The sequence below is a fragment of the Capsicum annuum genome, chromosome 8, assembly GCF_002878395.1.
Source record: "Capsicum annuum cultivar UCD-10X-F1 chromosome 8, UCD10Xv1.1, whole genome shotgun sequence".
Taxonomy (NCBI): Eukaryota; Viridiplantae; Streptophyta; class Magnoliopsida; order Solanales; family Solanaceae; genus Capsicum; species Capsicum annuum.
The window spans coordinates 168,546,149-168,551,739 of NC_061118.1; the positions used below are offsets into that span (position 1 = coordinate 168,546,149).

At 40.6% G+C, this 5,591-nt stretch overlaps 1 pseudogene; it reads right to left on the bottom strand.

Annotated features, from left to right (window-relative positions):
* Positions 1-761: 761 nt before the first annotated feature.
* LOC107879530 lies at positions 762-5,337 on the bottom strand (annotated as a pseudogene).
* Between the last annotated feature and the right edge of the window lie 254 nt (positions 5,338-5,591).

Here is a 5,591-nt window from a genome sequence, read left to right on the forward strand (position 1 = left end):
TATATGATCCGATAATGAAATTTGAGTGTAAACCACAATTCAAATTCATTGGAATCATCAAAACTTCCATACAAAGTCGTTTAGGCAAAAAGTGGGGCCCACATATATAGTTTCTATTTTATGACTTTCCAACTAATAGGTCGAAATGAGCTCCTGTGCATTGGGACCCGAACCAAAGGTCTACCTAGACTAAAATCGATATTTTGAATATGCTGGCGCAGTTGAAATTTTCATCCGAGATCGTTTCGCTGAAGTTTTTGATCGATGGCCCTTTAGAACCAACGAAGAATTCTAAATAGGGAATTGACTATAAAAACTAAACGAACTGCCCGGTAACCGAACCCTCAGTCCCAGCAAGTCATAAATGACTTGGGGCAGCTATGGAGGAGCTCAAACGGTGAAGATAAGTAAATATGGAAAATGACCCTTCGGGTCATTACAAATAAAATGAAACCTATGCAGACAAATCTTTACAGTTCCAGATGCTAATTATCATTACTTGGTAATTATATGTGTTAAGTATCCCCCAGGTCCTGGTCTCCTTATAAGGCTTGGGCAATCCTCCTCCTCATGAGCTAACTTTTGGGGTGTGAGTTAGGCCCAAGACCAATTTTAACAATATGATGGAGTTCATATCTACATAATATAAAGGAAATGATTGGGACAGTACATATGTCTGGTCTTTCAGATGTATCAGGTTCTTAATGTAATAATTAAGAGTAATGTGCACTTGATATGAGCATACTGAACTTCCAAAACAATCAGTTGAAGCTTGCCAATAGATCGGCACTTACAGTTTTGGCTTTTGCTTCTTTGTACAATTGATCGACAATGTCCTGCAAACATAATATATAACACTATCAAGTGACTTGCTATAAATCTTCGCATCTATATGGTCATTCATAATTTCACATATTCATCTTTTGACGTTGAACTTTATCCACTATAACGACAAAACCTGCTCATTAAGGGTGACTTTCCTATTGTAGTGGGTAAAGATTTGTGATTTGATGGTTAGAACTGTTGACATAATTGATTTTATCTGAATAAGCAGCGAGAAAGATAAGGTGCCGGTCGTTTTAAGAAGCAAATGAATAAACTTTTGGCTTAAAAAACAAAGTTGTATACCTTGTAAATGTTGAGCAGCTGTGGCCTTCTGAGTTTGAATGTGGGGGTAACTAATTCTCTCTCGATGTCAAAAGGATTTGGCTACAAATGAACAGCACCTAACATTTCAAAGCCTCGAAGCTGTGGAAGTATTTTTCAGATCAGAATAAGAACTGGAAAGAAATATAGAAAGAAATGAGGAATTGAAATTTAGAACATTATATACTTGGTGTATCCTAGCAGTGCTGTTGAGTTCATCCAAAATGTACTTTCTTTCCTTTGTTTTATTGCATAGAGATGAAAAATCTCCAGTTTCTTGATTACTCGAGGCCCAGTCTTCAAGTGCCTTTCTTTCTGGAACAACCACGGCCACTAAAAAGGATTCAAAACTGTTTCCATATATCCAGATCTGTGGACCAGATGATGAGTTACAAGGAAATTGCAAAAATCGACATGGTATTACAAAAAACATACGATAATCCATGTTGAAAATGCCCAATTAGCATAAAGGAAAAGGGGAATATTTTGGCGTACTGATGTAACAAGAGGGCATCTGGAGTATACGCCTTCAATGTTTTCTACAGCAACATACTCCCCTTGAGTCAGCTTGAATATATTCTTCTTTCGATCAATGACTTTCATTGCTCCGTCTGGCTGCCACTCACCAATGTCACCTGATATTTTTTCCTCATGCTCAGTGTTATAACAGCTCAAATTTTAATGATGTTAACTATCGGATCATTGATAATTGCACTGCAACTTTTATTCATATTTAACTTTTTCCATAGTGTCTACTTCTATAGAAGATCCCGTCAAAACAAAGCGTGCTTAGTTCCACCATATGAACATGACAGCACTGTGAATAAGTAAGGTGAATTGTTCTTTCTCCACATTTCCTTCCTCCTATAGCAGACATAAGTTACTCTCGTATGGTAATGCTTTATTGTTTTCTTACCTGTATGAAACCATCCATCCACAAGTACATATTTTGTAAGATCTTCCCGTTTATGGTACCCCGAAAACAAGGTTTTTCCCCTCAGGCAAATTTCACCACGTGGCACACTTGCAAGAGCATCATATCCCATTTCTGGTACTGACTCAAGTCTTGCCTCAATTGTTGTCATTGGAACACCAACAGTTCCTACCATGGAATGTACATTGGCTATGGATGTGAAACATCCTGCACTACTTTCAGTAAGACCTAACAATGAAGAGTGTCAAAATAAGCAAAGAAATAGGTGATAAAGATGTAAAGACAGTGAAAAAGAAAACACGACGACATTCATACCATATCCTTGTGATAGAGAATAGCAACATGTCACCCTTAGAAATTCTTTAACATGTTTGGGCAAAGGAGCAGCGCCAGTAAGCATCAGACGAACTTGTCCACCAAATGCTAGTTTGATCTGGAATGAGTAAGTATACATAAGGTTAACCGTATTATGAATCAGGTAAACGCTGGGAATCAAATAGCTAACCTTGTCAAAAACAAGCCTGTCAAAGCGAGGAGCTGCTTCATCTTGTCTGAGTCCTTCCTATATATTCCTTAATTTGCTGTAAAATGTATGATGGAAATGAAGGGAACCAGATGCAAATGATGCTGATCTAAAGTATAAAAAGGTTATACGTGGACGTACTATTTGTATGCGTACTGGAAAAGCAGCTTCTTTAATGTACCTCCAGCTTCAATTTTTTCCATCACACCTGAATTGCAAACAACCAAAAACTTACTGATGTCAAATATTAAGCCTAAACTTTGTTTACTGAATAGTAGATTAGGAACCTCTGTATATACTTTCATAAACTCTTGGAACTCCACAGAATATAGTCGGCTTTAACACCAGAAGATCTTCAATCAAGTATCTAATGTCCTGTTATTCAGATGCTAACATCTATTTGAATCAATTGGCTTAGAAGGCACAGCAAGTTTATAGTTTAAAAAAAAGCTATAAGTAGTTCACTGCAGAAAGAATATTAGTATCTTAGGCCTTGCCAAAATCCTATTGCAGCACCCTTGTATATGTAATATGTCTCCATTATTTGATCAAATATATGAGCTAGTGGAAGGAACGAAAAGTACACATCCTCCCCCGTTCCCTGAAATTGACACAAATTGATAGGAGTGAGATCATACTAAGCTCTTATGAGCTAATAGAATATGTTCGGAAGTATATTAACCAGCAGGAAAGTTGTTATCTGATTCAGCCAAACAGAAGGGATAACTCAAGATTACCTCTTTGTCTGTCTCAACGAGAATTTGATCCATCGACAGAACTTCTCCCATGAAAGCAGCATTAGTCAGAACGACACCTTTTGGTTCTCCAGTAGTTCCACTAGTGTACATAATTGAGCAAATATCAGTCTTCCTTTTCTGCCCGGCCGCTCGACGACGGAGGCAATCCACCTGGTACGGAGGTTGGTGGAGCAGTATAGGGAGAGGAAGAAGGATCTGCACATGGTGTTCATCGACCTGGAAAAGGCGTACGACAAAGTCCCCAGGGAAGTGCTTTGGAGATGCTTGGAGGTGAGTGGAGTACCGCAGGCATATATCAGAGTAATTAAGGATATGTATGAGGGAGCGAAAACCCAGGTGAGGACGGCGGGAGGAGACTCAGAGCATTTCACTGTCCTGACAGGATTGCATCAGGGATCTACTCTTAGTCCCTTTTTGTTTGCGTTAGTAATGGATGTGTTGACGCAGCGTATCCAAGGGGAGGTGCCGTGGTGTATGCTTTTTGCAGACGATGTAGTCCTGATAGATGAGACTCGAGGGGGTGTGAATGACAAATTAGAGTTGTGGAGGCAAACTCTGGAGTCTAAAGGGTTCAGGGTGAGCAGAACCAAGACAGAGTATGTGGAATGTAAGTTTAATGACGTGAGGCGGGAGAATGAGGTAGGAGTGACGCTAGGAGCACAGGAGGTAGGGAAGAGGGATAAGTTCAAGTATCTCGGGCCCGTGATCCAGAGTAACGGTGAGATTGACGAGGATGTCTCGCACCGTATTGGGGCGGGATGGATGAAGTGGAAACTCGCATCGGGGGTGCTGTATGATAAGAAGGTGCCGCCCAAGCTTAAAGGCAAATTCTATAGGGTGGTAGTCCGTCCGGCCTTGCTGTATGGAGCGGAGTGTTGGTCAGTTAAGAACTCCCACATCCAAAAAATGAAGGTGGCAGAAATGCGGATGTTGCGCTGGATGTGTGGACTGACCCGAGGGGATAGAGTTCGGAATGAGACTATCCGGGAGAAGGTTGGTGTGACTTCAGTGGAGTGTAAGATGCGGGAAGCACGATTGAGATGGTTCGGACACGTGAAGAGGAGGGGCATGGATGCCCCGGTCCGTAGGTGTGAGAGGCTAGCGTTGGATGGTTTTAGACGGGGAAGGGGTAGACCGAAGAAGTACTGGGGTGAGGTGATTAGGCGGGACATGGAACAGTTACAGCTCACCGAGGACATGACCCTAGATAGGAAGGTCTGGAAGTTGCGAATTACGGCAGAGGATTAGGGCCAGTTCGGGTCGCTAGTGTAGGGAATTAATTGGTGGGGGTGTATTCCTGTTATGATTCCGTATTCAGTGTTTCGTGTTCCGTGTTCCATGTTTATTACGAATCTGTGTGCTTTCCTCTGCTTTATATTCCTGCATTCCTGCTTTACTCTGTTTTATATGCCTTATGGGTGCCGTATCTATGTTATGTCATCTGCTTCTGTGCTGTACTATGTGTTTGTGTGATATCTCGTGACTTGAGCCGGGGGTCTTTCGGAAACAGCCTTTCTACTTCATCAGAGGTAGAGGTATGGACTGCGTACATCTTACCCCCCAGACCCCACTAAGTGGGAATACACTGGGTTTGTTGTTGTTGTTGTATCAGTCTTCCTTTTCTGAGGAAGTTCGTGATCCAAATTTCCCTACATAGAGTGACACAAGGCATATGTGAAGGGAGGAATAACTAGTTATAAGAATGCAGATCACTGTATATGACATCTGCATCAGCAACATATTGCCTTTACCGTTTGAACAAACTCTTCCCATGAGAAGCAAGCTACTCCTTGTTCCTCAGCTTCACTTTTTTGCGTGCTGGAAATGTTTCCGAAGCTCACGATAGCTTAAGAAAAGACATACAAGCTACTATTACTGAACTTGCAAATACCAGCTTATTTTGCAAATTAGTAATTTCACCTACTTTTTAGACAAGAATTACACTTAGACAAGCATGATAAGATCTGCAAAAGAATTCAATGATTAGGTAATTTAGAGTATATCACCTAAAGCTAATTGTCTGCATAATTTGGATGATATATCTATCAGAAGTATTAATGCAATGATTATTCATCGGAAGAACATAATGAACAGTTCAATGAAAATCCACATAGCGCTTTCGGAACCATTACTTCAATCCTCATTGTCCTATTACTAATAAAGCAAAATTTATGACATTGTGGATAAGGAAAAGAGAATATACAGCGGGGATCTTGCGTTCATGGGCAAA